This window comes from Prunus persica, chromosome G1 (genome assembly GCF_000346465.2).
Source record: "Prunus persica cultivar Lovell chromosome G1, Prunus_persica_NCBIv2, whole genome shotgun sequence".
Lineage (NCBI taxonomy): Eukaryota > Viridiplantae > Streptophyta > Magnoliopsida > Rosales > Rosaceae > Prunus > Prunus persica.
In genome coordinates this window covers 46872010-46883811 of record NC_034009.1, presented here as the reverse complement: position 1 = coordinate 46883811, position 11802 = coordinate 46872010, and the positions used below count along the sequence as shown (strand labels likewise).

The 11802-nt window shown below is 46.0% G+C and overlaps 1 pseudogene; it reads left to right on the top strand.

Moving 5' to 3' along the window:
• On the top strand, positions 4969-9944 carry LOC109947716 (annotated as a pseudogene).

Below are 11802 nucleotides of genomic sequence, written 5' to 3'. Positions count from 1 at the left end.
GCTCGATGTCTCAATCCCGTATGGACTCTGCACGTCGACGGCTCAGCAAACCAATAAGGATGCGGAGCCGGCTTAGTACTGACAACACCGGAGGGACTCAAGATCGAGTACGCCCTCCGATTCAACTTCCGAACCTCCAACAATGAGGCAGAGTATGAGGCCTTCTTGGCCGGCCTTCGGTTAGCTAAGAGCATGAACGCAAAACAGATCAAGATACACAGTGACTCCCAACTCATTGTGAACCAGGTAACGGCGGACTTCGCCGCCAGAGACGCCTCCATGAACGCCTACCTTTCGTCCACCCACCAGTTGCTCCAGAGCTTCCGAGCCTATGAGATCAAGCAGATCCCCAGGAGCGAAAACAGTCATGCCGATGCTTTGGCGCGACTAGCCTCAGCAATCAATGACAAAATCGGAAGAAAGGTGCCGGTGGAAATTCTTGCCCAACCAAGCACGGCAGCCTCCGAAATATGTACCGTACGGTACGAGGATACGTGGATGTCCCCTATCTACTCATACCTAACCAACGGCACCCTTCCAGAGGACAAGGCCCAGGCCCGAAAGCTTAGATACCGATCGGCAATGTACACCGCCATCAACGACGTCCTTTACAAACGTGACTACACGACTCCGTATCTCAAGTGCCTTACGGCAGAACAGGGGAGCTACGTTCTCCGGGAAATCCACAATGGTGTTTGCGGCGACCACTCTGGGTCCCGGTCACTCGCACACAAGGCCTTTCGGCAGGGATACTTCTAGCCGACCATGCACCAGGACGCCAGTTCACTTGTGAAGAAATGCGATAAATGTCAGCATTTCGGCAACATACAGCATATCCTCGCCGAACCCTTGACACCGATCGTGAGTCCTTGGCCTTTCGCACAGTGGGGGCTAGACCTGATCGGTCCGATGCCACAAGGTAAAGGCCAGGTGAAATACGCTGTGGTTGCCGTTGACTACTTCACCAAATGGGTGGAGGCCGAACCTCTTGCAACCATAACGGCAGCAAGAGTAGAAGACTTCGTCTGGACTCACATTTGTTGCCGTTTCGGTATCCCGTACGCAATCATCACCGACAACGGCAGGCAGTTCGATTCGGAACTCTTCAGGCACTTTTGCACCCGCCTGAAGATCAACTTGTTTTTCGCATCACCGGCCCATCCCCAGTCGAACGGTCAGGTAGAAGCGATAAACAAAATCATCAAGAAACTGCTAAAACGGCAGCTGGACAAAGCCAAAAGAGCCTGGCCAGAAAAGCTTTCCGAAGCGCTCTGGGCCATTCGGACCTCTTACCGAACGTCCACGGGAGAGACCCCTTTTTCTTTGGCTTTCGGTTCGGAAGCCGTTGTGCCGGTAGAAATTGGCGAACCTTCCTACCGAACGGAAACCTTCGCACCAAAGCCAAATGAAGAAGCACTTTCTCTAAGCCTCGACCTCCTGGAAGAGCACCGAGCACATGCCAACCTTCGGAACGAAGCCTACAAGCAACGTGTCTCTCGGTATTACGACTCCAGAATCAGACACCGTTCATTCCGAGTCGGTGATTGGGTCATGAGGAAGGTGTCCCTAGCAACTAAGGATGCCACGGAAGGAACCCTCGGACCTTCCTGGGAAGGACCTAACGAGATCATCGGTATCCTCCGATCGGGAACCTACCGCCTAAGAGACTCCAACGGCAAGACCCTCAGTCATCCTTGGAACGTGGAACATCTCAAGTACTATTTCAAGTAACCTAGCCTACGGCAGGACTAAGTTGTAACCTAGCCTACGGTAGGACAAAATTGTAAATGCCTTTCGGCAGAGATATATAGAAAGCCTTCGGCACTATTACTTCAGAAATTCTTGTTACGATCTCTACTAGCCTACGGCTGCCAATATAGGGAAGTTAGCGGTTTACGGCAACTTTATTAGCCTACGGCGATAAAATATTTTTGAAATTATTACCCTACAGATTCCATCGGCAACATAAAAATGGACTCAGATCAAACACGGAAGTATAGAAAGATGTGCATTCAAATTAGAGATGCCCTCGGCATCAAGGAGTTCGGTACAAATACAAAATAACAATAATAATAAGACAGGCTAATACTATTACAGAGGCCCTCAGGCTTCGTCAACAGCAGCAGCATCGGCAGACCCGGAGCCTTCGGCGGCGTCCTCCCCCTCGTAGTCTTCAATCATCTCCTCAGTTATTCCCTCGGGAAGGGGAAGGGGATCGGCAGCGAAGTTGAGGTTCAGCTTCTGACCAGGGTTGTACCGCTTGAATCGGTACAACATACCCGCCATCTCGGAGCCAACTTCCCTGTCCAGGAGGACAGTGAACTCCTCGGAAGAACGGTATCCCTGGATTGCCGTTTGAACGGCAGCCTCAACCTCCGCAGCCTTGGTCCGCTCGGATTCCTGCAGGGCGTCCTGAACCGCCTCCGAGACGGCCTCGGCATCATGCGCTGCCATCCGCGCTGCCTCCAGAGCCGCCCGCGCTGCCTCCAGATCGGCCCGCATCTCGCCCACCATCGCCTCCGAAGCGAAAGCCCGCCGTTCGGCAGCCTCTTTCTCCTTTAGCAGCTGGGCGTGGTCCTGGATAGCCTTGCCAGCCTCGGCAACCTTGGCCCTGCCGTCGTCATAGGCCTTTTTTGCCCGTTCGGCAGCTAGGATGGCCCGCTGGACACACAGCCACATCTCCATGGACGCCTGCACACGAGGAAGATAGTTTGAAGCCCCACTTGGCACCAAAAAATATAATGAAAGGACAACACCGGGAGATAAATTCTTACCGCTGCCTGCAGTCGGAAGGCGCGTCCAGCCTGCTCCCGAAGAACCTTCTTCGGCAACTCGTCAACCTCCGGCAGCTCCATCTGAGAACCGAGGATCATGTGATTGACGAATTGCACCGTCTTCGAGGGGCAGGCGAGAGTGACGGCCTCGGTAGGCCCATCCTCGTCTTCCGCCGCAAAGACGGCCCTGGAAGCGTCTGACGGACGGCTTTGCTTGGACGCCGGAGAAGCTTCCAAGTTCACCGTTATCGGCCGCTTCCCGGCAGCCCTTGAGGCGACGGCTTCGGCGTCGGCCTGCCTCGGCGCATGGGGATCGACAGCCGGCCTTGCGACAGGCTCAGCGCCCAACTGCCGCATACGCTCAGCGAGGGTCACCTCCTCGGGGTCCGTCGACGACCGAACGGCAGGGGCCTCGAGCTGCTTCTTTTTCTTCTTGCCCTCGAGGCCCATCATAAGGCGCCTCCTGGAAGATTCGTTCATCTTCTTGGCCTCGGCAGCCATCCTTGCGTCCGTCACTGGCCAAAAACAATCAGTCAGTCGGCATGCACACAAAAAAAAGAAGAGGAAGAAAAGCGCAACAAGTATACTTACTCTCGGCAGGGTCGACGAGCCCGGCTTTGATGAGATTATTGGTGAAAAGGAAGCGCGGGTACACTCGCTCAGCAGCAGGGACCTTCAGCCTCACCCTGTCGATCTGCCGAATCTCGTCTTGTGTAGGAGTCGGCTGCTTGAGTTTGCCTGTCCGAATAAAGAATCAGTGAGCAAATATAAAAAGAAAACAGAAAGGCAACTAGGGACCTACCGATCGGCAACTAGGGACCTACCGGCGGTTTGGAAAGTCGTTGGTACTGGGGACTGCGGGCGTACTCCCGATGGCGATTCCCATTGGCCAGAGAGTAGCACCCGCCGATTCCTCCACGACTTCTGGGAAGTCGGCACCGAGCTGACGAAGTGACCTCGCTCGGAAGCCTTCAGGCAGTTCGCCTGAACCCAGCCACCATGATCGGCACTCTTCGACTTGGTGACGCTGTAGAGGTAGGAGAATTGCTCGTAGGAAGGCTCCCCCTCCCCGGCAATCCCAAAAGCCGTTATCACCCCCATCAGGGCCACCCAGAAGTTGGGGTTATATTGGCCCGGGGCATACCCAATCTGGGCAAGTAACTTCAGAACGGCAGGCTGCAACGGCAACCTGACCCCCTGCACCAGCATATCGGTGAAGAAGACGACTTCGCCATCTCCAGGGTCGCTGAGGGACTCGACCGGACTCGGAACCCTCATCTTCACCGAGTCAGGAATGAGGTATTCGGCCCTAATCTTTTGAAGCTCCCGTTCGGTAAGCTTGTTCAGCTCCAAATAATCAACCCCGAACAGGGTCTTCTGCGGTATGCCCACCGGTATCCTATACCGCTCTCGGTGGACGATCGTAACCCTCGGCCGAGAGGGACCGGCAACAAACTCATCATTGCCGGAGGTGGAAGCCTCTGGCTGGTGCTCGGACGGCACGACACGGGTACCGTCCCTGTACACCGCGACCAGGGGTAGCGGGTGCCCCGTCATGAGCCCCTTACCGATGCCGTGGGGGGGAATGGAGTCCGCCTCCTCATCGAATAGCTCGGCATCGGAGTCTTCCTCGCCCTCGGCGCCGAGGCTCACGGCCTCGCTGGACGTATCCCAGCCGGAGGATAGCTCCCCGTCGAAAGCGTTGGGCTCATCGCCGAACGGTGACTCGCTATCGGACATCTACAAAACAAAGAAAAAGGGAAAACTAAGGTTCGTGCTGCGCTATCCTACAGATACCTACTTCTCTACCTATGGCCACTAGACTACCGAAGGAAGATCCTACTTAACGATCGGCTAGCCTATGCCACGGACAGAAGTATAATAAAACTCAGGGGGGTATCGAACGGTATCTTACCTTAAGTGCTGTGAAAGTCGCTGGATTGCCGTCTGCACACTTCGAAAATCGCCTGGATTGCCGTCTGCACACTTCGAAAATCGCCTAATTTGCCGATCGCACGCTTCGAAAATCGCCTATTCGAGAGCTCTCGCACACTCTCACAATTGCAAAGTGAATATTTCATCCGGAGCGACCTCCATTTATAGAGGGAGAACTGTAACGGCACGCCTCGGAAGACTAAACGGCTCATTAATGCACCAACAGGCGTGTTATTGCTGGCCACGCGTCACCCGGCGAATGGCGCCTCTATCTGCGCGCCAGGCACGGAAGACGAAGCGTCTCTCTGCCCTCTCACCTCTCAACATTGGCGACCCTTCAAGTCCCCGACCGATTTTCCCAGAACACTACTTTCCGAAAGGAACGACACAAGCGCCTTTCCTCCCCCCAAATGAGCATGCCGAACGGTAGGAGAACCTCCGAACTACCAAAGAGAACCAAATTCCCTTCCGAAGAACCTTCGAAAGAGAACTTGGGGGACTACTGTTTATACCTAATTAAACGGCCTATTACCGCCGGACACGTGGACAGGATCCATTCTTATCACAGGACCCCTTCGGCATGCTCCCTACCGAAGCCATCTATCTTGGCCCTTTTTACCATCAGACACGTGTCATGCTCGCAATCCATACCTGGAGTCCCACATCGGAAAAATGAGCATAACGCACACCTCCCAAGGTCTATATAAGGAGACCCATATCCCCAAAAGGAGGGGATCAGAACTAACGGTACGCTATCGTGTGATCTGTCAGTTAACCTTACTAAATCCGTACTTATTTAGGCATCGGAGAGCCTTTGGCCGGTACCGCACCGGTACCCCAAGGATTTACCGAACGCGTCCTTTTGCAGGTACTTGACCCTCTGGAGTGGACCACTTACCAAGGACAGGGACCTACCGAAGGGACATTTTGACTAAGTTGACGAATTACGTATCAAACCACTTTTTCGCATCAACAAATTCGTTCCTAACAAAACAACAAAGATATCGATGCAGGAGATCTCCTGCATCCTCGTGCATCTTTTTCCTCATTGTTTTCTAGATGTCCTGCGTTTTAGTTGCTCTGATCACATCCCTATGACTTTAGAGTGTAAACTTTATAAGCTATTAAACTTGAACACTAATCTTGTTCTGCCATTGGAATGAACACTTGAGAGAGAGTTCTTCTCTAAGATAACCAACTGCCTTAGCTTGATGAGTTGTGTATATCGGCTCTTAGAGGGAGCTCTTCTATTTATACGCATCACTCAAGGAGTCTTGCCTATCAAGAAACTCCTCGAGGTATCCTTATTGCAATAGAACAGTGAATCCCAATTCTAACAGAACTAGAAACTCCTTTAGCCTCGTAACCCAATTAAAACACTGATACAAACTCTGCTGGATGAGATTGTTTTGAGTCCTTGATTAATCTGGAGTTCTTGCAATCTGATAATGATTAGAAGACCACTTTATGTGAGTTTAAGATAGTAAACTATCTTACATAGAGGAGATCACTAAAGTTCAACAGCCGCTTGCAATTGGTAAAGGAATATCAACAACTGTCAAAATATAAGGAGTTTTATTGGTTGGTTCAAAGGGCTCGAGCTAAATGGCTACAACTAACTAGGTGAACCAAGATATATACTAATTTCTTTTTCTTTTTTTTTGACATGGCTACTACAATTAGAAAATAGAAAAATATAATCTTTAGAATAAAAAATTAATGCAAGTATCTGGGTTACTTCTCAAACTGACATGGCAAATCTTTTTATATACTCAATTTCAAAATAGTTTTCAAGCTGAAATTCGGACCTCCTTGCAACCAAAAAAGTATTTCTTAAGAATCTTGGAACCATGTGTCTCTGATTTGGATAATCAGCAGTTACTTCTCTGGAAATTGACCAAGCTATTTCTCAAATTGGGTTGAGAGGCCTAATGGACCTTGAAGTGTGAGTTTTACACTTAAAAGTATCGGTGCAATTAAGAGTGGACTACTTATATATAAAATATTTTTTTTAGCCAATAGTGGACCACCTATATTTGAATCGTAGATCATTATTATATTCTTTGATGTGGGACTTAGACATCATAAGTTAGTATGGAGCCACTAACAATCTCATATCTTTCTAGATGGGATGTTGCTTGAAATGTCCAAGCAATGTGTTATACTTCACTTCTCTACCTTTTGTCACCAACAACATTGCATCCTCTATGTTATGTTATATTAACCTTGTGCTGTCAAGAGTGAAAACAAAAGATCTGATCACGGAAATAGTTGTTCACTGTAGCCCAATCACTGGGAAAGTCACAAAAAAAAAAATAAATAAATAAAAGAGCCTCCCTTTTTTTCTACATATCCAGCCACACATCTGGTAGACAAAGCCGGTATGGACTAATTTTAGTTCCCTAGAAGTTCGAGGACTAAAGTGGACTTGAAGGTCATTGAAAGGACTTGAAGGTCATTGATGATTGATGATCCTGCTGCTGCTAGTAAGAAGAAAGTATCACTGCAGACAAATAGCACTTCAGATAACTCATATTGCTCATACACATCAGGTTAATCAATACAGCCTTATTCATAGAGCCATGGGAGGAGTTGTTTTACTTGTCAGGTTTCTAAGCATTGGTACCATTATCATTTGTTTATGCAATGGAAATCTGGGTGTGCCTTATTGCAAAGAAATCGAGAGACGAGCCCTTTTGATGTTCAAGCAAGATCTTAATGATTCTTTAAATCTGCTTTCATCTTGGGTTGGTGAAGGAGACTGCTGCAATTGGGCTGGAGTTGTCTGCCACAACTTAACCGGTCACGTCCGCAAGCTCCGCCTTGGTAGTTACTATTTGAGCGGTAAGCTAAATCCTTCTCTGCTCAATTTAAAGAATCTCAATTACTTGGACTTAAGCAAGAATAGCTTTGACGGAAGCCAGATTCCAGACTTCTTTGGTTCTCTTACAAGTTTAAGATATCTTGATCTCTCACAAGCAGATTTTCAGGGAGTGATTCCTCATCAACTGGGAAACCTCTCTAGTCTACACCATCTCGATCTCCACGGTAACTATCTTGATGTTAATAACCTTCAATGGATTTCTGGTCTCTCTCTGTTGCAGTACTTGGACATGCATGCTGTAAATCTTAGCAAAGCATCTGGTCGGTTGCAGGAGACAAACATGCTCCCTTCTTTGGTAGAGTACTTAGATATGTCTGATTGTGGACTTTATCACATACCAGGTGGTATTGCCAACATGACTAGTCTTAGAGTTCTTAATCTTCAGAGGAACTCTATCAGTTCTACCATACCAAAATGGTTGTACAGCTTTAGCCATCTTGAATCCCTATTTCTCTCATACAATCATTTGCATGCTGATACTTCAAGTTCCATTGGAAACTTGACAGCCCTTGTCAATCTTCTTGATTTCAATCATAATCAACTTGGAGGGAAAATCCCAAATTCATTGAAAAATCTCTGTAAGTTGACTGTTTTTGATCTGTCCTGGAACCATGTTAGCGGAAGGGTATCAGAAATCTTTGAAAGTTGTTCTAGCTGTAATTCAAGTCAACTAGAGTCTCTGAGCTTATCCTATAATAATCTTTCTGGAGAGTTAACAGATATGCTAGGAAATTTTAAAAACTTAGCCGTCCTTGATCTTTCTAGTAATTCAATATCTGGTCCCATTCCACCGTCCATAGGAAGTCTGTCATGCTTAAAACTATTAAACATTTCTAATAATTCATTGTACGGTGATGTCTCTGAAGTCCATTTCACTAATCTAACAAGATTAGAGGAACTTCATGCAAATGATAATTCATTGACTCTGAAAACCAGTAGAGGTTGGCTTCCTCCTTTTCAACTTTTCATGTTGCACTTAAATTCTTGGGTTCTGGGACCAGAGTTGCCGAGATGGCTTCAGAGTCAAACGCGCTTGGAGGAACTATACATATCCAATACACGAATCTCTGGTACCATTCCAATCTGGTTTTGGAACTTTTCTTCTCTGGCAATTGTGGATCTCTCTCACAATCAATTGCACGGGCAGGTTCCAAGAATAGTTACTGCCCCTTCAGCAATGGTTGACCTAAGCTATAACAATTACATCTTGTCTCCTCCACAGTTGCTGTGCTAGATCTTTCCAATTCCTTATTCTCCGGATCTATCTTTCACTTCTTTTGTGACAGGACGGATGAACTTAAGGAGCTCACAATTCTTTATCTTGGCTACAACTATCTCACAGGAGAGATTCCTGATTGTTGGATAAATTGGGAAAACTTGATCGTCGTCGATCTTCATAGCAACCATTTAACCGGGAACATTCCGAGCTCCATTGGGGACTTAATTTTCCTCCAAGAACTGCTTTTAGACAATAATCACCTCTCTGGAGAATTGCCTCTGTCACTACAGAAGTGTAAGAATTTGCTTCTTGTTAGCCTTGCAAAGAACAATTTTATTGGAAGCATACCAACATGGATAGGGAAAAGCCTTTCACAATTGATGGTTCTCATCTTTTATTCGAATAAGCTTCATGGGGATATTCCTAATGAACTCTGCAATCTCCTAAGTCTTCAAATCTTGGACCCCTCACTTAATAATTTTGTCGGAGCAATACCAATATGTTTCGGCAAATTTAGAGCGATGTCGTCTGCAAAGTTTGAATCGAGGGGATCATCTTTTTTCTTCAGATTTAAGCATGGTTTTTTTGGCAAGTACATTGATAATGATATGTTGGTTAAGGAATCAAAAATTTTCGGTATGCGTCCTATTACTCCTATCCTACCTAGGTATCTTGGATCTTTCATCCAACAATTTATCTGGGGAGATACCATAGGAATTGACCAACCTCATCGGCTTGATATACTTGAACTTATCACGAAATCTTTTGACTGGAAGAATCCCGTCGAAGATTGGTGACATGACACAGTTAGAAACTCTTGATTTGTCCAGGAACCGACTTTCTGGTGAGCATCACGAATTTGACATTTCTCGCTCATTTGAACTTGTCCTATAACAATTTGACGGGGCAGATTCCAAGAGGCCCTCAACTTGAGACCCTTGATGATAAGTCTGTTTTTGTTGGGAATAAGCTTTGTGGACCTCCACTCAAAGAGAAGGGCGGCAGAAATGTGGCAATTGAGAAACACGGAGGAAGCCATACATACAATCGAACATAATTGGTTCTGTATGGGCATGGGACTAGCTTTGTTCATTGTGGGTTCCTAAATAGCATTGTATTGTATTGTACATGAAGAAATTTTATGGTGTAATTGTTGTTTGCAAGTATTACGTACTATTAGATATATAGAGTGAACCTGTTGTGTTTTTCCTACAATAAAGAATAGGGTCGGATGCTCTTATTGCAAGCGTAGTATGTAATCATCCCTTTGCTTCTTGTTTTTCCCTTTTAGTTTTAGTATTTGTATAAAATGTTGGTCTGCTAATACTTTGCTTCTCAATATTGAAAGAGATCACCAAGTTTGAATCTCCTCATCCCTATTGATATTAAAATAAAATATCCTTTTATTCATTCTAAAAATGGTAAGGCATGTTTTTTCATATAAATCAGCATTGTGGGACCAAATTCTCTACAAATAATATGAGTCGCTTTTTTTTCCTCACACACACACTACCAAAGTGTGATGGGGTTCGAACTTAAGACCATAGTATGCAAGTCAATACCCTTTTTTTTTCCACTCAATTAGACCTCGTTGTCCTCTACACTATTTAATTGGGCCCAAAATATGAAACCTCAGCACTTAATTATTGATTTCTTGACACTCAAACTACGAGCGGATTTGCATTAAATTGTTTCAAATGTCAGAATTAGGGGTGGGCATCGGGACCGGAAAACCGGAACACCGAACCGAACCGGTGAAAAAAAACCGGAAAAAAAACCGGTTGACCAAAAAAGTCAACAAACCGGACCGGAACTGGACCGAACCGATTCCAGCCGGTTCCGGTTCTGGTTTTACATCTCTCCGCACCGGACCGGTCATATATTTTATATTTATATTTTTACAAAATTTTAAAATCTAATGCCATTTTTTAACTTCTATAATCACTAATTTTCCAAGTTCAACTTCAAAAAATTTCTAAATGTATGAATTGGATTATTTGTTCATTTTTAAGCTAAAAAAATAAGTTATTTATTATAATTTTTTTATTAAAAAAATTTAAAAAATTTTTTTTTTTAAAAAAAATTAAAAAAATAATAAATTAATAATCCGGTTCAAAACCGGAATCGGTCAGAACCGGACCGGAACCGGTTAGAACCGAACCGGCCGGTTTTTGAAATTTTTTTTGCCTAAACCGGACCGAACCGGACCGGTTAAATAATACCGGTTTCAGTTCCGGTTTGAGGTGAGAACCGGACCGAACCGGACCGCGCCCACCCTTAGTCAGAATATTGAATTTTCAAAACTGAAACTACAAATTTTCACATCTCGGGATCGGCTCTGCCGTAGCACGATATTGTCTGCTTTGGGCCCCCCTCTCTACCCTCATGGTTTTGTTTCTGGGAACTCACGAGCAACTTCCTAGTGGGTCACCCATCCTGTGATTGCTCTAGTCCCAACTCGCTTAACTTCGGAATACCCATGACTCCGAAGCCAGTGAGCTCCCAAAAGGCCTTGAGCTAGATGGAGGCGGGCATGTACATATAAGGTACATCACCCCCTCTCCATTGGTCGATGTGGGATGTTACAATCCACCCCCCTTAGTGGCCTGACGTCCTCGTCGGCACACTCGCACCACATGGCAGAGTGGCTCTGATACCAAATTGTCACATCCCGGAATCAGCTTCGTCATAGTATGATATTGTCTCTTTGAGCCCCCCTCTCTGTCCTCAACAAAAATTTACCACTGTTGACCTGCTAGTCAATAACGACTGCCTAGTTTTTGATTTACAAAAGGTGTGGCTCGTCAAAATTACTCGGGTGACTTCGAACCATTTTAAATACATTAGCCCTTGGAATGTTGTATGGCTTTAGCTCTCTTTTTATCTATTTTTTAAAAAATATATATTTTAAAAATTTTGTTTTTCCTAAAAGTTTTCTTAATTATTTTGATGTAAAAGGAACTTGTTAATTACGTTAGGGACTTTATAGC